At 36.2% G+C, this 24,983-nt stretch overlaps 1 long non-coding RNA gene across 2 annotated transcripts in view; it reads right to left on the minus strand.

The window, feature by feature from the left end:
• Positions 1-9,007: 9,007 nt before the first annotated feature.
• Positions 9,008-24,983, minus strand: part of LOC110680326 — a 36,180-nt gene continuing 20,204 nt past the window's right edge. Inside the window, exons 2-3 of one of the 2 annotated variants that reach the window (XR_002502838.1) lie at positions 15,881-16,160; positions 9,008-9,486 (exon numbers count right to left, since the gene is read on the minus strand). This is a non-coding gene — a long non-coding RNA (uncharacterized LOC110680326). Of the gene's footprint in view, positions 9,487-15,838; positions 16,161-24,983 lie in introns of both variants that reach the window. The other variant, XR_002502837.1, reaches the window with a different exon arrangement.

The following is a 24,983-nucleotide window of genomic DNA, read 5'->3' on the forward strand; positions in this document are numbered from 1 at the left end:
GGAGTTTACATCCTTTTGAGAAAGGCAATCATATATTTGAAAAATAGATCAAAGGGTTTATAAACTATAAATTCCAAACGCTTATAACAAGCATGCTATTGTTTGTTTATTTGTTGTTAATTAAAATTACTATAAAGAAGACAATTTGGACCTACTTTTTAAGTTTAGCCCAGAGCAATGTTAAAAAACTATTGAAAATTACTGTTTCTAGATCGCGCTACTTCATGCCATGATGAGAATTGCCTTAGTTGAAGGTGGACGAGCTACATCTTCTCTACGTGTATCTTGCTAGTCACTGAATTAAATAAGATAATAAAGTGAAACCACCGAGGCTTAACACCTTATTACCAAGTTGACATTGGCCGGTGAGGTTTTCCAACCACGTCGCCAATTTCAGGTTTTTGACGATTGAATAAATCAACGAACAAACATTAGACAGAGCAGTGGCGGGTGTAGAGCTGCAGTAATGTGGAAGATCAACACAAATACAGCCAGGGTACCGCATCCATGCCAACAGGTTACCCAATAGTAATGGTAAAAAATCGCGATGAGTTAGTCGGTACATGATGTGCTGGTAGACAACTATTGTTCGTTCAGTTAAGTGGAACCACGTTTTTGCCGGCTCACCTTTTACACTGACACGGTATTTTTGTAGATATAGTTTTTCACTGGGTGGTTCCGATGTGGCTCGATTAGGAGTGTCAAGGTGCAGCAATTGTGGAAAACTATTATGCATTTCAAATATTTCAAATTATCAATAAGATCTCATTTGAATCTGATCAATATTTTGCCATCAGAAATCCACAAAGCATCTCACAAAAAATTCGGGAAAAAAATAATGAGACAAATCTGTTAAAGGTTCTGCAGAAAGATAACGATTATTTTACGATATTCTGCCAAAAAATACTCCTCTCAAGACAACATATTTCCTAAAAGGTTTCAAATGAAGAGCTTTTGATCTATGTTGATATTTGCGCCTACCCCAAATTCTACATTCTTATATCGTATGGTAGGTTGATTGAAAGGAACTATATACCCAGGAATTGAAAAGATTTTGGTATGATTTTGCTTTATGATAGCATGTTAACCAAATCAGCTAAGAACGGCCTCTTCGTTATGGGCAAAATTATATAGTGGGTTCATACTCATTTACAAACATCAATCAATCATTCGTCGTTTATCAGATCAGAAAAGAATACGATTCACAGTTTCAGAAATAAGAGTCGCAAATTCCGAGAAACGATAATTTGCAGCGACTTCAATTTTGCTGATAAAGCATTTGATTTTGTTTTCAAATACAGCTCAGTGAGGGTTGGGATGACATATAACGGACGATGACGAATCGCAGTCATTAGGAATTATATTATGATTTCATTCCATTCTGTGCTGCAACGCGCTGTTGGATTCGAACTACATTTATTTCGTAACGGCACGATGGTAGCTGCTGATAATGATAAACCCCAGGACTGTCATTATTGTCATATTGTGCAAAGATTTGTACGGTCAATCCGATGAAATAAAACGTTTGTTACTTCATCATTCTGGTGTCGTCGATGGCCACCAGAGTGGACGAACGATTAGCGTAATGACGATAATTGATAGAGCACACATGATTCGGTGGCGGAACCGGAAAACTCGATGTCGAGATAAGGTCCTTTGCCGGATGCCCTTCCAAACAACCAATGACAAATGACACTGATCCGAGATTCAAACAATAATACTCTTTGTTATGAATAAAGAAAAATAATTAAAATGCACTTCCTATGGATCTTTATCTTTGTTGTGTATTCTGTATTTTCAAAAGCTTTGCTCTGTATTCTAATAGCTGGCAATAAAGTAGGCATACAACGACTTTTTCTTCAGATAGTCTCGAGAGCAAACTCAAGTGCATCTCAATGAGCGATAAGGGTGACAAGCATGTAAACTGTGAATAAACTTTATACCATTCTTGGCACTTTTGATTCACTTCGGCAGTGGGGTTTTATGAAAGCCACAAAGCTCATATTTGGCCACAATATGCGTCGTAGTGAAGTGCTCCTTATGGCAAAGTTTCAGACAAATCGGCAGAGAAAAACCCCCCATGCCAAAGTGAATCATGGAAGTACCCAAGTGGTTCTGCACCCTATATGATTATAATTCCAATAATTGATGAAGTCAAATTAAGATAAGCCTAAGATCTTGCCAGTAGAACTACTAGTTATCAATAATATCCATATAAGTCCATTCAAAAATCCTTAAAAGGATTCGTCGGAGGATACTTCCTTAAATGGCATCACATTTCTTCAAGGAATTCATTTAGTCTAGATATTTTCCTGAGATTTTCCCAGAAATTGCTCCAGGATTTGACAATATTTTTCTACGTATCCCACAAGAAGTTTTTAAAGATAATTCCAAAATTAATTCTCCAGAAGTCTTTTATCAAGCAATTTGGGCCCCGAAATGTTTACTATACAACTGAAATGAATTCTTGAAAATAAAAATCGGAAGAGTAGATTATTATAAAACTAAAGAAATATGGGGCCTTGCCGAGTGGTTAGAGTCTGAGAGAGAGGAGACAGCTGGCTTAGATTGCGAGCTCCCAAAAGTCATGGGAACCTGTCATCAACTGTCACAGGAAAACCGCACATTCGAAGGGCAGAACGTGAAAAACCGTCAAAATTTAACCAAACTAAAACTGGACGTGATTGAAAATTTAGGTTGTTTTCCTGTGCTATCGCATAAATAAAAGTTGAATATTTAAATATTGTTGATTGGACTCGAATTGCTATTGATTTTATTTTTAATTTTATGATCTTTTTGATAACAAATGGGATGTGAAAATGGTTTTGACCTAGTTTGTGCTCTGCGAACCAAGAAAACAAGCCAGTTGTCAGTGAGTTGTCCCCTCTCTCTCAGATTAGAGTACACGGCTACAAAGCAAAGCCACGCTGAAGGTGTCTGGGTTCGAATCCCGGTCGGTCCAGTATCTTTTCGTAATGGAAGTTTCCTCGATTTCGCTGGGCATAAAGTATAATATCGTACCTGCCACATGATATACGAATGCGAAAATGGCAACATTGGCAAAGAAAGCTCACAGTTAATAACTGTGAAAGTGCTCATAAGAACACTAAGCTGAGAAGTAGGCTCTGTCCTATCTAAGAATACCCACGATAGTAAAAAAATGGAGCAGCTATGCATATTTGTAACATTCGACAAAAGTAGGCATTGAGTAAATGGCAATAGAAGTTTGTATTTTATGGCAGTATGGGTGAAAACTAAAATTTTCAAAAATTACCTGGAACTCAAAAGTGCTTATTTGAGGCTGATATTTTGTACAACTCATATCGCATACTAGATGAATAGCCAGAAAATGATTCTGATAGAAATTTCACTGCTATTACATTATGAGGCTCATTTATAATCCCAATGTGACTGTTATGCGGTTATAATTACCAATGTGACAAAACAACTTGGTATTTTTTTAGAATTTTCTAGAACAATCTCACAGATTTCAGTAAGTTGATCGAAAGTATTTATCATTTGATGACTCTCCATGGTATTAACTCCAATTTGTCAAAAATGTCGAATGTGACTGTTATGCAGTTATGGGCAGTATGTAGAGATGGTCGGGTCTCGGGTTTTCAAACCCGAAACCCGACCCGAACCCGAACCCGACGGGTTCGGGTCGGGTTCGGGTTTGAAACTTTTTATTTTTTCGGGTTCGGGTTCGGGTCGGGTTTGAAGGTTAAAAAAATATCGGGTACGGGTCGGGTTCGGGCTTGAAAAAAATCGGGTTTTGCCGGGTTTGGGTCGGGTTTGGGGATAATTGTTCACAAAGTAACAACCGGAAAGCTTCCCTATGCATCAGAACCGATGAATTTATCATCTTTTCGAACTCGGGTTCTATTCGGGTTTTTCTTAGAAAACTTTCTCGGGTTTCGGGTCGGGTTCGGGTTTGAACAGCGAAAATTTTTCGGGTTCGGGTCGGGTCCGGGTTTGCTTTTAAATTTTTGTCTCGGGTTCGGGTCGGGTCCGGGTTTAAAGGAATAAATTAAGTCGGGTACGGGTCGGGTTCGGGTTTGAAAAATGTGAAACCCGACCATCTCTAGCAGTATGTATACCACCAAAATTTCAAGTTCACTCATATCGCTGAGACGAAACGGCACCAGCGAAAAAAAACACGCCAAAACAAAACACAAATGACCCATCCGTAGGCGAAACGGCAATCGCAAAAGAGCCGCTTCCTAGCGGTTCTTTGGCGCAATACAGTGACCGCAATCGAACGCGACTGTTAATGCATGAATGAGGAGTGCGCAGTCAAAACAAATATCAACATCAACACGTCAGAGTACAACAGAAAACAGAGCGCACGGCACGTGAACTATAAATAAAGTGTCGTTCTCATGTTTTTGTGCTTGTTCGTCCAGAGGGAACTTCTCAAAGAGTGTCTGTCGCATCAAACACGAGTTTTTGTTTACTTATTTTCCTGCAGTCTCTTTCTGAAGCGGTGACATTTTACTTCGATGCTCAATCGAATCAGTTGGTTTCACTTGAGAAAAAAAAACAAGGAGAGTATCGGTCTAGAGACTAATATGTGAAAAGAGCGGAACGACGATCACTAATCAAAGCTTTTCAAGTCCAGCAATTTATTGAAAGAAAATATCGTTTTCTGTCTATATTGACACAGTTTTGAGAAATAGAATAGGTAACTTTTTTAGTATATTTTCACTTATTAAACAATTTTACCTGTACCTCCTGTTTTCCCATCTCCCGAGATTTTTGTTCAAACATTCTACAATAATTCAACCATGAATTTATCCAAGAACATTACCAGAGCTTTCTCAAGGATCATTTCAAGAATCTGTCCAGATTTTTTTCTTCTTGGATTTAGAGAACTTTCGTTCAACTTCTTAGGAATTCCAGATTTGTTTCAAAAAATTCTAGACGATTTTTTCCAGGGATTGCTTTTGAGATATCACTTTTATCCAAAGTATGTTTCTTGGATTTTTTTTCTAAACTTGTGTGTAGAATTATTTGAAATTCACGAATTTCTTCAAAGAAAGTTTACAGGGATTATTATTTAGATTCCTTTAAGGCCTTCAGGAGTTACCTTGGAAATTCTTTTAAAATATTCTCAAGCAATCTATCTAGAAATTCTAATGAATTGTAATGAAAATTAAAAGAAAATTAATCCAAAATACATGTTTCCAAAGGAAGTTCTTTACGACGAACTTCTTGATGAATTATTTATAAACTTCTGCTGGAGAGAATTCCCACATATCTGAAGAAAATTATGATTCATTAGATAAGTTATCAAAAAACTTTCCTTAGGTAATACTCTGAAGGATTACTGAGGAAATCCGGAAACCCGTAGGGTGGGATCCATGGTGTAATTAGGAAATAATCGGCGGAATTACTGAAATAGTTGTTATAGCATTTTCTGGTAGAAATCCTGGTGAATTATTTCCGAAGAATACATGGAGAACTCACTTTACACTTCACTCAGATTACATGAAAAATCACTAAAGTTATAGGAACAACTTCAAAGATTCTGTCAAATTTTTCAGGTAATTATTTGGAGTCTTCAAAGAATTGTTCAATCTCAGATGTTCAAGTCAAGGATTATTTTTCAGAAACTGTTATTAAATCCGAGAGGTGTTTCAGAAGGATATCCTGAAGTAACATCTCATGAGACTTGATTGTGGTCTTGATCGTTACTCCCACAAAGTTCTCTAAAAGAAGTCTTGAGGGAGTCTTGGAGGAATTTGTAGACAGATGAGATAATGGAAAATTATCAATTAAATCAGTGGATGAAGTGCAAGAATTTCATTGCGAATAATCGAACGGAATCTCTGAAGAAACTTGCGGAAATTGCGAGAAATTGTTTGGATGAACTGCCGGTGTAATCCTTGGATAAAATGTTGGAGAAATTCCTAGATAAATTTTTGAAGGAACTTCATAAGGAATAACCAGTTGGGGTGCAGAAACGTCATGAAATCAACTCAGAAAGCCAGGCAAGACATCAACTCTCAAAATTGTCAATTTTACGATATGGCCAAGGCTGGGTTGTAGGGTCACTTCCGGTGAACCAGGAGACAAATATGGATGAAGCTCGAAACTAGGCATGCGGCTGCTCAAACTTCATGAAATAGCCTCAATGTTGCTGTAAGAACATGCTTCTTTCCTTATTGGACACTTCGACCAGATTGTCAAACGTTGAACCTGGAGACAAACATAAATAACAGGTAAAACTAGACATGCGACCGCTCAGACTTCATGAAATAACCCCAGCGTAGCTGTAACAATATGATTCTTGCATATATAGACACTTCGACCAGATGATCAGACAATGACCGGATTTTGAGGTCACTTCCGGGGAATCAGAAACAAACATATATAATTGGCAAAAGTAGGCATGTGACCGCTCATATTTCATGAAACAACCTCAGCGTTGCTATAAGAACATGCTTTTGCTTGTATTGATACTTAGGCCTGACGAACAGACAATGGCCGGTTTCTGAGGTCACTTCCGGTAATTCAGGGAACAAACATGAATAATAGGGAAAACTAGAAATTGGACTACTGAAACGTCATGAAATAACCTTAATGTTGTGGTAAGAACATACTTCTTGCATCAATCGATTCTTTGGCCAGATAACCAGAATATGAGCGGATTTTGAGGTCACTTCCGGTGAACCAGGAGATAAACATATATAAGATGTAAGATCAGACGTACGACTGCTCAAGCTTCATGAAATAATCTCAGAGTACCTACTGGAACATGCTTCATGTTTTTATTGACTTTTCGTCAAGTTGGACAAGCAAAGTCCGGATTCTGATGTTATTTTTGGTGAACCACATGAATAAAGTATAAAAGGAGGTGCGCGGTTATTCAAACTTCAAGAAATCGTTTAAGCTCTGCTTTGTTGTTTTCAATTGTCAAATACACAAGTTGTAAGAATTTGTACACCTTTTTTTTTTTTTATTAAAGAGAATCGATTTCTTTTTATTTGTTTCCTGATTCAGCAGAACGGATCTCAAAATCAGGACATTTGGTTGAAGTTTTGATACATGCAAGAAACATGTTCTTACAAAAGCGATGAGGATAATTCATGAAGTTTGAGTAGTCACATTTCCAGTTTTACTTTATTTGTGTTTGTCTTTTGGTTCACCGGAAGTGAACTCAGAATCTGGTTTTTATCTTGTTGTATGGCCGAAGGTTGTGCTTCTTTTCCCCGAATGTCGATTCCCCTAATGTTGTTTCCCAGAACGCCAGTTCCCCGACTGCCAGTTCCCCGAATATCCCGTTTCCCCGAATAATCCAGATCCCCGAAAAGTTTTTGGAATTCATAATTGTCATATCTTTATACATTCCAGGGTGGTGAACGTACTGGTCATCTAATATGCACCCTTCTTTATTTTATTGGCAGTTTTTACTAGTTTTACCGTCCTCATCATTTTTGGCTACATGTGTATAGCCGAAAATGATCAAATACCTCCTTGCTGCTCCTGCTCGTTCTTTCTATTCCACCATCCTGCCACTGAAAACTATTATGGCGCCTATTTAAACTGCTCCATTTTTCGGGGAAACGAGTCATTCGGGGAACTGGCGTTCGGGGAGCCGACATTCGGGGAAAAGAAGCACAATCATGGCCGAAGTATCAATACATGTAAAAGGCATGTTCAGTAGTTACATTTCTAGTTTTACCTTTTATTCTAATTTATTCTATTAATGTTTGTTCCCTAAATCGTCGCATTGACGCTTTGGGTAAAATTTACATGTGTTTCTTGACCGCGGCACCAACCCGTAAAGTACTACCGGAACCCGGTTCCGGCTTTCGTCTCATGCAAGAAAATAAACCAAATAATGTATTTTAGAAAAGGGCTAAAACCTATCGTTTGACATTGGTTTCGTTGTTAAAGTTGTAAAATATGTGACTAGTGTGAACACTTATTTCCGGTTGAAAAACATGTCCATACATGAGCTTCCGGTTTGAAAACCCACTCGCAGGAAGACTAACTCATCCCATCGATCATAGTGAAAACCGCATTTCGTTAAACTTATTTGTTTCTGAGTACCAGTCGATTGAAAATAAAAGGTCTGTCCCGGGGCTTTGAGGGTAATTAAGGTGAAGATGAATCGAAGCCAAACTTCAAATTTTCAAGAGCACGAAACTGGAGAACCAAACATCCGTTTAAGCTTAAAACTTGATCGATTGGTGACTCGCTGGTGTTGACCAATCGATTAAATTTTCAGCTCAAACGGGTGTTTTGTTCTCCAGATCCGTGCTCTTGAAAATTTGAGGTTAGGCTTCGATTCATCTTCACCTTAATGCTGTTTTGTATCATATCTTGAATTTTCACATTTCCACATCTTTTTTGAAAATTTATTTGTGCTTATTAATGCATTGCGATAAATTGACATAGGGATCAAAAATCCATCAATCGATCATCAGCAATCATCAAAAATAAAAAAAAAACAGTATTTTCGATCTAATTTTGAAAATTTGTAAAATGATGATGGTTATTTTCCTCTCACTATCAATTTAACACGACATTTATGGAAAATGTTATATGCAAACACTTTATTACTTATTAGCGTTGCATTATCAATCGCACTGGATGGCATTTGAGTTTATTTCGTGAAAATAATCGGTAGTCCACAATTGGTACACTTTTATGGCGAATGCTTAGGTCTTAGGATAAAGCTTAGAGGTCATCAATCAGATAGCTCAAGTGAGTGAAAGAGTGTGAAGACTTTACATAGATTGTTTACTTTACAGATCATTGTAAAATAATTTAAATTACAGCATCGTATATTCTTCAGAAAGTAATTGTTCATGTGAAACAGAGATTCGACTAATTCTGGACGGATTTACATTGTTCTGGATATATATTGTTGCAAAAACTAAAACGTCGAAACTTTGACCTAAGAACGCGAATGCGCCTAATCGTCATGAGTGCAAATGCCGCAATTTAATTCAATAGCTAGACATTATTCATAACTGACGACAACACGACCTACGACTATCGACCACGAGTTGCACCTACCTTATAGGCTAAGCAGAGCTACTTCTACAGTTTTTTTCTACGGGTGCGTTGCGTGATGCTGATACAGCAATTACAGTGGTTCTACGCAGCTCGCTGGATGGGACGTACACGGGAAGCGTCGAAAGATCACTCCCATCACACACTTGGCGGCATCCCCCCCTTCGCACACAGCCAACTTATGAAACCCGGAGGCCACGTGGTGCTGTCTAATAGCAGCACTAATTACCGCGAACCAAAGGGCGAGAGGGCGGCCACAATTCCACCTGACCGACCCCACTTTAAGTGTGGATCAACGTGAGGGGTGAGGCGTGGTGAATGGCAGCGCACTGTTTTCCTTCACTTTCGTGCTTATTTTTCACCTTTCTTCTTGGTTCACTTGCTGCTGCCACTACACTTTACAGCGCTCAACAGGTACACATGGTAACGAACCAATGCCACAGCACACTGTAGCCGTCGCTGAAAAAACGTGATCGAAATTTTTTTGACCTTGAAAACATGATTTTAGTACTATAGTGTCTTCGGGAAAGTTTTTCCATAAAATAATCGCTATTTGAAAGTGTCAATTTGGTGATTAATCCACCTATAAGTGAGAACAAAATTTTATGTTTCGTATTTATGAATTTAAAAATAAACTTTATTCGGGAAAGTTGTAGATAATATTAGAAGAAACAACTTTGCTGAAGACACCGTATGTATATTTTTTGATTTTCATGTACATTTGTGGATTTTTTTTTGGAACGCTAAAAATCTCTTTTTTCATCATAACTTGGTTCGATGATTTTTTACAATTTTCAATTGTTCTAGTGTTATTTGTTACTTGCAAAAACGCATAGCTTTCTCCAAAAGAGCATATTTTTATCTCTCATACTTTTCGAGTTATTGAAGGTTTTATATAAAATTTTGCACCTTTTTGACACTAAAAATCATTTAGTCGCGCACATTTCCGCAGTCTGAAACATGTTCATCCAATGGTTTGAAACTAATACTATGAAATGCAGAGAAAGCCGCTTTTAGCCTGCTTTAGCCTGACGGTCAAAAGAAAGTCTGAAAAAATGTTTACTTACATGCAGATATAATTTACACTTATTCACTATACCCTATATTGGCTTAACTTGAATATCTGGCATCACTGTATCGAATTTTATGCAATAAATTCAACAATATAATCAATCAACAAAAGGTCGGAATAATCTGTTCAGACAAGTTTATCACAGACAAAACAGACAACATATGAGGGATTCCACGGAGGCATGCAAGTCGATTCTGATCGACCATTTCAAGAATATCTGAAACTTTGCACAGTTTTTCAGTTCCATCTAAATTGTCATTTTCCGATATCAAATCTTCAAGTTGAGTCACGACTAACTTTTCAAAAGGGTGTATGTGAAAATGGTTCAAAAATATTCAAAAAGCTGCACAGCAAAAACGGTTCGTTCGATTGTTAGACAACTAAAGAAACAAAGTTAGACAACTAAATAAAGATTCCAAAAAAAAAACACACAGTAAAAAAATTTTTTTTGCATTAAAAAACATCATTTTTGTCACAAAAACTCAAATATCTCAAAACCCTATCGGAATACCAACCAAAATTTTTTATATTATATTAGCTATCTACCATAAAAATTTGGTGATGGTAAGCCAATAAACAAAAAAGTTATGACATTTCAAATATTTCACAAATTTGACACTTAGTGAATTTTTTTTTTCATTGTTAATTTTTTTTAGGACCGCAGTTTGTTGCTGAATTTTTTGTTAAGGGTACCACATGAGGTTAACAAGTTGTTTTCATGATATTTTATTTAATTATTCATAACTATTATAGCATCTATTAGAAAGTTAGACGCGATCCAGTGTTGTGATCTAAAGTCTTGATAGTGTCATATTTTTTATTGTACGTAACTGAAGAAAAATTCTCTCAATAGTGTTGAAACCTTTTGATAAAAGAAACCTATAAGAAATGTAATATTGAAGACAAAAGCTACAAAAAAAGTTTTCTATACAGGTATACGACTAGTTTACCTGCAAAAAGTTTAACCTCGTAGAGAACAAGGCGGGTCTATACCCAGGTGATCTAGTATACGTAAAGCAGGTCGGTTTTCTCGGCGCTGGTTTTCTCCACAAAGTTAAAATCTGATTACACCTGGGTATAGACCCGCCTTGGTAGAGAATAGACTTTGTTAATCATTTTTGGGAGAAAGCGAGTAACTTCAACAACATCAAAAACATGATAGGTACATACCATGAACATACTCACGAAAAAGCTAAAAATATACTACCACTATGGTTATAAAAGATTTAATTGTAAAATTTTTCTTCAGTCAAGCAAACGACACCAAACTAGTCAGTAAAAACTTAAAAGAGATTTTGTTTATTAAAATCTAACGAGCAACATGAGTAGTCGCTTTCTCAACTGTTGCAGGCCGTTTGCAGAAAAAAAGTGTTCGAAAGAGCTACGAAATCTCACCGAAAGCACCATAGATAAACTGAAAGCGGAAATCAAGAAATCAGAAAGATATATTTCATGTCTGATGGAGCAGCATCGCAGTACAAAAACCGTAAGAATTTTTCGAGCCTATGTCAATTTAAATAAAAGTACGGAATTGATGCAGAATGGCATTTCTTTGCTACGTCACATGGCAAAGGTCCTTGTGATGCTATTGGAGGAACCATAAAGCGCATGGCCACAAGAGCAAGTTTAGCCAAAGAACGTGAGCATCCAATTAAAACTGCAAAAGAACTATTTGATTGGGCGAATCGCAGAAAAGAAGAAGATTTAACAAAATTATCATTTTGTTTTACTACTACTGAAGAGTACGAATTGACGGCATCAGAGCTCAGCGAGCAATATAATAACGCAAAAACGATCCAAGGAACCCACAAATTTCACTGTTTCATTCCATTGCAAGAAAATAAAATTAAAGCAAAACTATACTTGAACTGTACTGATAATGATGCAAAAGTGTTCGATATTGTAAAAAAATTGAATAACAATAAATAAATAAATAAGTATTAATAAAATGTTTTCATGATCTCATAACGCATACCCAAATCCAAAACTTTTAAAGTTTATATATAACATTTAGAAAATCATCAATCATACTCTAAAAAAGATATCCTGGTAAAAAAAAATTTTTTTTTTCGTGTAATCTGTTAATTCATTTTAATTTATACATATATACATATACATATAATATTTATACATATACATAATATTTATACATATAATATACATAATACTAATGAATACATGAAAACGACTTGTTTAATTCACGCAAGGCCCTTAACAATAAAATCAGCAACAAACTGCGATTCCCGTAATAATTTACACCGAAAAAAAATTTTTTTTCTACTAAATGTGAAAATTGTGACATGTTTGAAATGTCATAACTTTTTTGTTTATTGGTTTACCATCACCAAATTTTTATGGTAGATAGCTAATATAATGGACCGTTTTCCCTCAAAAAATTACGTTGGTATTCCGATAGGGTTTTGAGATATTTGAGTTTTTGTGTCAAAAATTATGTTTTTGAATGCAAAAAAAAAATTTTTTTTACTGTGTGTATTTTTTTTGGAATCTTTATTTAGTTGTCTAACTTTGTTTCTTTAGTTGTCTAACAATCGAACGAACCGTTTTTGCTGTGCAGCTTTTTGAATATTTTTGAACCATTTTCACATACACCCTTTTGAAAAGTTAGTCGTGACTCAACTTGAAGATTTGATATTGGAAAATGACGATTTAGATGGAACTGGAAAACTGTGCAAAGTTTCAGCTCAATAGAAAAAAATGAATTAAAAAATTTACCAAATTTTGGTGCTGTTGCTTGGAATCACTCATATCCAACACACTTTTCGTCGTTCACCTTTCCAACGTTAGCTGTTTATTTTTTGCAGAAAAACACTTATTGCTATTTTTTCTGCAGGAAATCTCAGTCCTTTCTTGAGAATTTTTCGGAGCTCAGAAAAAATTAAAATGTATAATATAACTATGAAACATTTATTTTTTCCTTTAAAATTCATATGAAATCCATAAATCAGTAAATATGAATGTTTAAGATTATCGTCATTATTTTTAGCTTCGCTATCACTAGTTCGTTCGTTATCTTTTTTTACCAAAAGATTTTCCCATCCTGATAAGGAAACACTTTTTTTCTCAGGAATGCTCTTATAGATGTAATCACAGGATTTGATGTCGCCAACAAACAGTGTAATAATTCTTAGTCAGTATCAATTCTGGAGATCCTCCCTGCAATTCTTAATATCCTTGTTACATCCTCTTGAGCCTCTTCGGTCAACTGTCCAATAAAGACCAAGAAAGAAGTTACCTCACTTCCTCGTATAAGGATTCAGTGTACAAAGCGTTGAGCAAATTTCTCCATAGCATCGATGTTACTGAATCGATTCACTGTCGATTGAACTGTCGAATCTATTTATCGATTCAATCGAATCCTTTGCATCTATATATTTGAATTGAAATTTATGAAGTTTGGGATGGGATCAAATGAATTAGCAGTCGACACCAACATCTTTCAATAAAATCAGTTTTCATATTCGATACAACAAATTCACTAATTAAAAATTTGGTTTCTTTCCCATCAATTCATTAAGAAACATTTATCGATTTCTACAAAATAAATCTAATCAAAAACTTGAATTAAGAAAATCAATTCATTCGTTTCTAGATGCTCCAAACATCGATTCAAAATATCGATTAATCGTAATGACAACTTAAATATTGGAAATATCAATTTAAACTCAGCCAAAGTTAGTACGTATGCTGATATTGGATGCCATATAAACCAAAAAGCAATTAAACAGTTTGAAATGCATACTTACCGATTTTCTCGCATTAAAACATATTTACACAATTATGAAGAAACAATCCACAATCGCCTTCGTGTACTGCCGTTCTTCGCATATTTGGCTCGCAGCTCATAAGGTTTACATAGAAAACAAGTAGGTGTAGATAACTATTACTTATATTCTAAAATATTTCAACAAATGTTTTTTTTTTTCATTCTCCACAAATTATCAACTATTTATTGTAAAATGCATAAATGTTATAATTGTGAATAAAACTAAAATAAAGGGATTTCTTATGAACAAACGAAAACTATAACAGTTTTTATTGGTTTAGTGGGAAAAAATTCACTATCGGTATTTTACTAGTACTACCGATGAATCTATGACAAAAGGTCGAAAGACAAAAGGTCGAAATGACAAAAAGTCGAAGAACAAAAAAGAAGGGACAAAAGGTTGAAAATCTTTTTTCAAAGAAGGAAAAATTTCTCATCAAGCAAATCATTTTCGACCTTTTGTCCTTTCGACTTTTTGTCTTTCGACCTTTTGTCCTTTCGACGTTTTGTCTTTTGACCTTTTGTCCATGAACCCTACCGATTCTGATCGATGTAGTACCGTTGAATCGGTATTCAGTAAAAGTAGTCGGAGCCGGAATCCCTAATTGACCACCTACTTCATATATGAAACTAACGTTAGAAAAGTGAACGATGAAAAGAGTGTATGATATTTAGTCTGTTTGTCTGTGGTAAACCTGTCTGAACAGATTATTCTGATCTGTTGTTGATTGATGTCATTGTTGATTTGATTGCATAAAATTCGATACAGTGATGCCAGATATTCAAGTTCAGCCAATATAGGGGGTAGTGAATAAGTGTAAATTATAACTGCATGTAAGTAAACATTTTTTCAGACTTTCTTTTGACCGTCAGGCTAAAGCAGGCTAAAAGCGGCTTTCTCTGCATTTCATAGTATTAGTTTCAAACCATTGGATAAACATGTTTCAGACTGCGGAAATGTGCGCGACCAAATTATTTTTAGTGTCAAAAAGGTGCAAAATTTTATATAAAACCTTCAATAACTCGAAAAGTATGAGAGATAAAAAAATGCTCTTTTGGAGAATGTTATGCGTTTTTGCAAGTAACAAATAACACTAGAACAATTGAAAATTGTACAAAATCATCGAACCAAGTTATGATGAAAAAAGTGATTTTTAGGGGTGTTCCACAAAAAACTCCACAAATGTACATGAAAATCAAAAAATATGCATACGGTGTCTTCAGCAAAGTTGTTTCTTCTAACATTACCTACAACTTTCCCGAATAAAGTTTATTTTTAAATTCATAAATACGAAAAATAAAATTTCGTTCTCACTTATAGGTGGATTAATCACCAAATTAACACTTTCATAAAATAGCGATTATTTTATGGAAAAACTTTCCCGAAGACACTATAGTACTAAAATCATGTTTTCAAGGTCAAAACAATTTCGATCACGTTTTTTCAGCGACGGCTACAGTGTGCACAGTGGGTAAAATCGGAACCGTGATCGGACTTATATTGAAGCCACTGAATTAAATATTGAAATGATATATTTCCGATTGAAAACTGTTCAATAAATCCATTGCAAGTTTTAACCTTTGAAGATCTTAGCAAGTGGTCATTTTTTTCGCTAAAACTTATGCCTTTTTCAGCTGTTTTGTTCATAATGTCACACTAAATGATTGATTTGTTTAGTTAAAACTGGGTAACATCGTCCGAAATACTGGTAGATGTAACAATGTTCGTTTCGCAGACCGTTTGCACCAAATTAGGTATATTTTGTGAAATTTTCGTGTAACTTTTCAAAACCTGTATCAATTGATTTATAGAGCGTTTTTCCATCGAAAATGTATCATTTCAAAAAATAAGTACGGGTTCGATTCTGCCCACTATGATTGATCGGGAAACGAACGAACGCGAACGATGTGTTCCATAAGCCCGAGGTATTTACGTTTCTCGCTAATTTGCTCACCTTGTGGCGCGTGGTGCACTCAATTTTCCTTATTTATCATACCTATTTCACTATTTCCAATGGGAATTTCACTTTTCATTCAGCAATTGCTTTGCTTTGCTTCTGGCGTCAGAGGATTGCGTTGGGAAACGATCCCGTCACTTTTGCTGGTTGCCTGCCGGGTGATTTATATTTTCTCCAAGCGTTTTCTGTATGTGCTTCGTCGACGACCGGTTGGATGGGTGGTTATTTGCTGGATCCGATGATTGTGCGTAGTTCGGCGATGTTCAACGCTATTTATTACGAAACACTAGATGCAATGGGCGACCAATAAACTGATTCCCTGCAAGTGATAGAAAGGAAAGTGAACTTTATTAATGTTGATGCGTAACTATTTGATAGTAGGTATTGGTTGGAGATAAATAGATTCAATATTAAGAAATATAATTTAAATCGTATTCATGTTATATGATGTTTCACTCATGCTGGATAATTACTGTCGTTAGTGTCGATATCGTTTTATTTGGCATATATAACTTGAATTAGTACTCAAAGATGTATAATGTATATGCAATATAATTTTCATAGCAGGATCGCGACTGTAGCCCTTCCTCGAAAAATCTGGAAGAATCATAGTAGAAGGGGAACTTAGATAGGCGTTCTGAAGGTATCCTTGCAAGTATTACTGAAGAAATTCTTGGAGAAGTTCCTGTGAAAAAATCATGATGAATCCAAAGATACATTTCTGAAAAAGGCCATAGAAGATATCCAGGAGCGGTATCTGTTGAAGGTAAATTACTAGAAAAATCTAAACAGAAAAATTTTGTAGAAACCCTTAGAAGTATTTTTGGTGAAATTTCCAAATTCACTTACCGCATTCCTGAAGGACTGCCTGGTACTATTCCTGGAGCGATGCCTGATGAAATTCGCAAATGAATCAATGGGAAAATTCCTGTTGGAATCCCTGGTGGAACTCCTGTGGGAACTAGGGAAGAATTACAAAAAAAAACTCTGACGGAATTCTTGCAGCAATCCCAGGTTAAATTGCTGGACCAATCCTTGGCAGAATTATTGAAGGAATAACCTTAGCGAATTTCCTGGAAAATATCTTAAGGAATCCCTGGTGGAATTTTTAGAGGACTACCTGGTAGAATTTTTTCAGGAATATCTGGTGAAACTTCTGGTGAATTGCTGAGGTGAAACTTGGTGACTTCCCGGAAGAATACCTTGCGGGATTCCTGTAGAAACCTCTGGCAGTTTTTCTGGAAGAATTCTTAAAGGAATTACTGGCGGATTTTCTCGAGGAATTTTTGACGAAATTCCTGGAGAAATCACAGGCGGAATTCTTGGAGAAATTACTAGCAGAACTCCTTGAGGAATTACTGGCAGAAATAATGGAGGTATTGTTGGTGGAGTTTCTAAAAGAATCCTAGTTGTAATTTCTGGAAGAATGCATGCTGAAATTGCTGTAAAAAAATTCTGTTGGAGTTCTTGATGTTATCAGTGGGATTACTGAAGTGGGTTTCACAAAAGACCACGGTTCATACAAGATTTAATCAGCAAGATTTAAGTGGAATTCCTTAAAGAATATCTGGTAAAATCCTTAGAGAAATTTTTGAAGGTAGAGTTTGAAGAGTTCCTTAAAAAAATACACTGAGAAACTCTGAGGAACACCATTCTCTGGAGGAATCATTGAAGTAATTTTTAAATTGTGGTGTATTTACTGAAGGAATCCCTGGCGGAATTACTGGGGAATCTCTTGCAAAAATCCCAGCGGTAATTTTCGAAGGAGTCTCTTGATGTATTCCTGGAGAAATTTCTAGAAAATATCTAAATCCCTTTCTTAGTGAAATCTTTGAAGAAATTCTTGAAAAAATTACTGGAATCCAACTTCTGCATGGGTATCTTATTCCTTGTCGAAATGATCTAATAGAAAAACCATAAGAAATACATCAAGTAGTTCATGGAGAAATGCCTGAAGGAATCCTTGGAAAAATTCCAGAGAATTCTTTGTTGTGCTGTCAAGGTGAGGATAAAAACAAATAAAAATCAACGAAGATTCTACCCAGCAAGTATCAATGTAGGCGAGGGTAGATTGAGTATTTTCGTCCCTGGTTAAGAACTCCCTGAAGGAGCTTCTGGAGTAATTCCTGAGAAAATCCTAGGATAAAATCCTAAAACCATTCGTGGAGGGATCCCTAGGAAAGTTGCAGAAATAAATCCTGGAATTATTTCAGTAGGGGTTTCTGAAGGAATTCTGTGGCAGAGACTTCTTTGAGAATTCTTTAAAGGCATGTTTGGAAGAATTACAGGAGGTTTCTTTACAATAATTTCTGGGAAATATCTGAAATATTTCTTGGAGAAAACTTTAAGGAAATGTTTGGAGAAAGTAGTGTAATCCCTGAAGAAGTTTTCGAAAATAGCTCTGACATATTACCTGGGGAAATGTTACAAGAGAAATTCGTTTAGAAATCTCCGAAGGAGCTCTTGTAGGAATTTCTGAGTGAATCCTAGGACAAATTCCTAGAGGAATCGTCTAGAGAGATTCTTTAGAGCAATAGCAAAATAGAGAAATTTCAGATGTAATTCATGGGGCAATCTTTGAAGTAGTCTCTGGAAGGACCAGTTGAGAAATTGTTGGAAAATATCTGAATTATGTCTAGTTCTAGGTGAAATCTTTGAAAGAACTGCTGAAATCCTAGAAGGAGTTGAAAAAAATCTCTGAATTATTTCGTGGCGAAATTTCCCTAGAGAAATTCCTCTCCCTGAACAATTTTCTTGAGGAATACTCTGGAGACATTTGCTTAAGAAATTCCTGGAGGAAGCCTTGGAGAATTCCTAGAGAAATCTTCATGGGAATTTTCGGAAAATTCCCTGGATGAATCTTTGATAGAATTTTTGGAGTACACCCGATTCTGTTTTTGCACGGGGGATGCGTACCGTGCAAAAAAAGTTTTCAGTTCAAAATTTCAAAAACCGTGCAAAAAAGTACACGGTGTGTTTCGTAGAACAAGTTTATTACAAAAAAATAGGTAAGTCTGAAACTTCTCCACAATAAAGTCTAGGTTTCTCGCGTTCATTTGCTGCTAAAACCAAAATAATCGGTCGGGGGGTCCAGAGTATTTTTTTTTTTGTTTGATTTCGAGAGACTTGCACCTATGTTTGAATTTGCCTATCTATGTGTTTATGTACATTAGGGCGGTTCAAAATTTAAAAAATGTTTGAGAATTCAATCTCACATATGTTTCTTACTATCCTTACTATAAAAATAGTGTTCTGTGAAATTCGCAGCTTTCTAGATGGTGATTTAAGGTGGCCCAAAGACAATGTAGGTTTATATGGAAATTACTATGAAGAAATTTTGAGGTATGTTACAAACACGCTTGTACTGTAATGTAAGTACAAACTTATTATTCCATTGTAAAAGCTCATTCTTCAAACCATAATAAAGAAAATTTGCTGAAGAGAGAAATTCAATTCGACAGATAGCAGAAGAGATATTCATGAGTTTGTTTGCTATTATTTAGCTTAACCCCTCTACCGGCAGCTTCATTTTTTCAGCACAAAAATATATTTCAATCGCGATAACTTTTTTGTTTCTCTATATTTTTCCACCATTTTTTCACAACTTCTCAAAAAACTCTTCTACTTTTGGAATCTATGTCGGTATTGACCATTGGTCAACTGGTTTTAAAAATATTTCGGTGTTCCTTGGGGGACCGACACTTCCCATATAAAATTTCAATATGATGTTTTAAGAAGTTTTCAAGATCTCGTTACGGCTAGAGTGGTACCAAAAAACATAAAAGCTCATTGCTCAAAAACAGTTACACCGATTTGTTTAATTTCTTCACAATAGACTTTCATCAAAGTTTAGTTTTGAAAAGCGAATAACCGAATATGAGAAAAAATCTGTAGCCAGCGATAATAACGAGAGTTATGGCTATGCGTCGGTCCCCCAAGGAATTTTTGAATATCTCCGAATATAGATGACCAATGCTCAAAACCGATACAAATTCTGAAAATAAGAGAGTTTTTTGAGAAGTTGTGGAAATTTTTTTCAAAAATATTGAGAAACAAAAAAGTTATCGCGATTTGAATATTTTGAAAAAATGAAGCTGCCGGTAGAGGGGTTAATATGGGGTTATAGTACTGCAAACAAGTACAAAAATCCCAAACCCATTTTAACCTCATGATGTTAGTTTCTGATCTTTTCATAAGCACTGTGCCATTAAGAAAATAACATTAAAAGCATAAGATTTGAAATTTCTCAAATACCATCCAAATTAGCGTATTTTTCAGCACCATGGGGCAAGTATATTACATGCCTTATAACCAGGTTGATCATATGCGAAGCCCTCTACTAGTTGATTCGAATAACTGAAATTGTGTTGTTTGAAAGGCGGATAAATCACTTTTGTATCTAGGGGTCATGCACAAATCACGTGACGCTCCAAGGGGGAGGGGGTTAAGCCATGCATGACACGCCTTACAAAATTATCGGAGGACTCATACAGAAAGTGTGACAAAGGAGGGGGTCGAAAAAATTGAAATTTAGCGTGACATAATTTGTGTACCATCCCCTACGAGTAAAAAGAGAAATCTCGCATAATTTATGATCTCGTCCTAAAAGCCATATCTTGTTATTACTGAGCAAACGAATGGATTTACACTTTATTTCACAATGCTACGACGAAGAGAAGATCCTCCTCTGTCTCCCAGCGGTGACAGTTTTTATTTTGGTCCGTTTATCTGCTTAATAACAACGAGCAACACACTCGGTTATTAATGGTTTTAAGGGTGAATATACACAGAAGCCAAACCTCGTATTTTCAAAAGCACAAGTCTAGAGAAGCAGACAACCGGTAACTCACTGGTCACTCGCTGGTGGCGACTTATCAATAAAATGTTGAACGCAAAAGGTTGTCAGGTTCTCAAGATACAAATCTACAAACAAGCTCTTGAAAATTCGAGGTTTGATATCGATGCATCTTAACCTATTAAAAATATTTCCTATTTATTTTCACAACTGCAGTAATTGTCGCGTGACACAGTGCGGAAGGCGTCCAACATATGAAGCAAGATGGGTGGATGTGAGTGCAGTACTTGGGAGTGCAAGTTCTCCACCCGTTGATGAGTACGGTACCAGGAAATCCGTTGTCCCAAAGGTGGCCCCCGGAAGGGTATTATTTTAGGGAACAATACACTTGGCGAATAAAGGCTTTCTCCAACCACAAATCCTGGTCACGGCACCATAAAATTTTCATAGAAAACTCCGCGGTTCGTGGGTTGGTTTCAATTCACTTATCACCGAATCTTCGACCAAGCGCATAACAGTCCATCTAACAGCAATTTGAGGCTGTTCTGTTTTACACCGCTTATCCACTCCGAATAACAAACTCTTCAAAACTTTGTCAAAGACTATTCGCGGCCACTTCTTCCACCAAACCTACCAAACTACCACTTGAACTAAGAACTTCAATAAAACAGAGTTTATTGGAACCGAAATATTTTATGTTTTAATAATCTCAGAGCAAAATTAAACTTTATTGCCTAGCAATCTGTTGGCTACTAAAAGAGGCAAACTGCTTTCCTAGCCACACAAGCTTCTTGTCGGTTCGGCTTATTACCTACACATATAATTTTTATCATTCGTGTTCTATCTCTGTGTTGTGTGGTCATTTTATCAGTGTTATCAGTACCTGCATGTGTACTTCTATAGATGTTTCATGTGTTGTGTTTCGCGGAGTGTATAACAGTTTGTTTTAACCTATTTATTCCTAGCTGTAAGTTTTAGTTCCTTGATAATAGTATTAAGTTTTAAGAGTTTGAATTAAATTCAAAATAGTTCGCTTTCTTCAATTGGTGAACAAACTTCTTACATCGTTATGACCAATTTAAGTACGATTTTCAAGGTTTTTCGTGGACAATAACTAAAATGACGTTTGAGACAGTTTTGCAAGTATGGGTATATCACATGTCATATATGCTTATTACAGCTCTTTTGAGCAAGAACAACTTTACCTTCCAAGCCAAGGTGTTCAAATGGTTTGATCTTGCAGTTTGTCCCGTATCTATGTTCAACGCAATGTGTGTCGGTACAAAAACACATATCCATGAATACTTCACACAAAATAAAAAAAAATGTTCTAGACCCCCCGGCCGATTATTTTGATTTTGGTCGCAAATGAAAGAGCAAAGTCTAATTGTTTTTAGTTCGAAATTTCAGACTTACCTATTTTTTTGTAATAAAGTTACTCCACAAAGACACCGTGAGTAACACCATTTCTCGACGTTTCATGCAAAAATAAGGTTTTGGCGGAAAAAAATGTATGGAAATTTTTTTTGCACGGCCGAAAAAAGAACTAGAAAAAGTCCTCGAGATGTCTTTGAAGTAGATTTTTGAGAAATTACTGAGGGAATCACTGAACAAATTCCAGGGGAAATGCCTGGAAGATCAATTTTAGGATTCCCTGGACTGATTGAAGGAGTGAATCTTGAAAGAATCTCTGGAGGAATCCCTGGTGAAATTCTAGAAGAATTCCAGGGGGAATTCCCGAAAGATTTCTTGGAGAAAATTCTACGAAGGAATCACTGGAGAACTTTTCTCTGAATTATTAAGCGGTGGAATTGGCTTAGAGAAATTCCTTGAAAAATCACTCAATCACAAGACGAATTCCCGAAGGGATTCTGTAGAACAATCCCTCGAGAAACTGGAGGAGTCGATTATTGGTTTTTTTTGAAGAATTTCTGTAGAAATCTGTGGAAGCATTCGGGAAGGAGTCTCTGGAGAAATCATTGGAGAGGTAGAGTACTCGAAAAGATTGCTGGAAGAATCCGTAGATAGATTTCTGGAAAATGTCTGCACTTTATCTAGTTGAAGGAACTTATGAAATCCTTGGAAGAGTTTTCGAAAATTCTCGCTGAAGGATTTCCTTGAGGAATACTGTGGAGGTATCTCTGGAGACATTTGCATGAGGAATTCCTGGAGGAAACCTTGGTATTCCCTAGAGGAATCTCCGTGGGAATTTTTGGTAGAATTACTGGAGTATTCTCTGGAGGTGAATTCTTTAAAGAAAGCCTTGAAGGAACTACTGGAATATCCGAAGACGTTCTCGAAAATATCTCTCATTTCCTGGCAAAACGATCTCAGAAAAAATCTTCGGGATATCTTTTAAGTAAATTTTTCATAAATTCCTGAGGGAATCACTGGAAAAAATGCAGAAGAAATGCCTGGAAGATCCTTTTTAGGAATCCCTGGACGAAATGAAGGAGTAAATCTTGGAAGAATCTCTGGAGGAATCCCTGGTGAAATTCTAGAGGAATTGTAGAGGGAATTCGCGAAAGAATCTTTAGAGGTATTTCGGGAAAACATCTGAATTATGTGGAGGTGAAGTCTATGAAGGAATTACTGAAATCCCTGGAGAAGTTTTCTCTGAATTATTAAGCGGTGATTTCTAGACAAATTTTTGTCTAGAGCAATTCCTTGAAAAATCGCTGAATCAGTTACTAGACGAATACCTGAAGGGATTATGTAGAAGAATCCCTCGAGAAATTGGAGGAGTCGATTTGGGATGTTTTGGGAGAATCTCTGGAAAATCTGTGGAAGAATTCGGGAAGGAGTCTCTGGAGAAATCCTTCGAGAGGTCCCTGGAAAAACCGTAGATAAATTTCTGGAAAATCTCTGCACTATGTTTAGTTGAAGGAACTATTGAAATCCTGAAAAAGTTTTCGATAAAAAGCTCGGAATTATTTCGTGGTGGAATTTATCAACAGAAATTTCTTGAGAAATAGCCGTAAAGAAATCCTTCTAGGAGTTCCTGAATAAAGCAAAAAATTAAGCATACTTTTGAGAAACAGTAGGAGGAATCCCTAGTGGAATCTTGGAGGAGTCTCTTTGAGAATTCTTGTAACAATCTCTAGAGGAATCTGTGGAAGAATTCTTAGAGAAGTCTCTGGAGGTGTCATTGGAAGAATTTCTGAAAAATATCTGATATGTTTCTTGGTGCTTTTTTGAAGAAATCATTGAAGAAGTTACTGCATTCTCTGGACGAGTTTTCGAAAAAATATCTCTGAACTATTGTCTGCATAATGTCTCTTGATAAATTCCCTGACAAAACCTTGGAGAAATTCGTTTTTACTCTGACATGGTTTGTATTTACTCTTCCCAGATATTGTTGGGATGGTACAAAAACAAAACATTCCTAGCGCCCTATGAATTTTCATCTAGAATATGCAAGATGTCCTGTTATACAATAGGGTCCTAAAGCCCTCTTCAATTTTAGTACCAAATGTTTAAGCTTAAGTCAAAAACACATGTTTCCTCAATTTTTAAATTGTTTTGGTTGGTTTAAGATCAAATAAACCATTTTTACGGTTTTAGAGATTTTGTCACACCCCTTAGTTTAAACTCAAAATTTCGGTGTATTTTATTTTCCGTGTCTCTTCCGAAATGTCAGATAGGAACAATCCCAGTGTTAAAACTAAAACCCCTATGGCGTTCTTGTCGACTAGGTGAACGTCAAACATGAAGAAAAGTGTTAAGGTTCATATTTGAACCCCTTTTTAAAATTATAGCCGGAATCTGAGCGGGAAAAATTGCTAAAGTAGTTGCAAGAAAATGCTCTTTCGTGTTAATCAATAAAAACAAGATTTCATTATAAATTTTAGGACCCTATTGAACCAAAAAAACGGAGCCTCCTTTTGTTCGTAAAAGGATCAATAGTAGAAAATTAGTACTGAAAGGTACTGTTTTTGTTGCACTGAGAAGTACTGTTTTATTGCTTTAGGTAGTTTAAAAAAAACTTCCAAGAGCAGAGACAATTTGCGTACGTACAGCACGAAGGTACGATGCGCACTGCTTAACATTCCTGTATTCATATCAAATTCTCGGTGTCACTGCGAATGGCGAATCACCAATCACGTCACCGCCCAGTAATCTTGATCGGGACCAATGAACCGGCGGAATCACCACCGCGTTTGACATGTGTCATTATCAACTGCACCCAGTTCACCCAGTGTGTGTGTGGTGGTGGTGGCAGAAAATTCTTATCAGAGAACAATTACTGCCGACAACTACTCTACAAACAGAGCAGCAAATAGCGGCGGCGTGTCTTATCGTGGAGTGTTGACGAGCGGCAAACATGCACTGATTTTCAGTATTTAT

This window comes from Aedes aegypti, unplaced genomic scaffold (assembly GCF_002204515.2).
Source record: "Aedes aegypti strain LVP_AGWG unplaced genomic scaffold, AaegL5.0 Primary Assembly AGWG_AaegL5_hic_scaff_1196_PBJ_arrow, whole genome shotgun sequence".
In the NCBI taxonomy this organism is placed as follows: domain Eukaryota; kingdom Metazoa; phylum Arthropoda; class Insecta; order Diptera; family Culicidae; genus Aedes; species Aedes aegypti.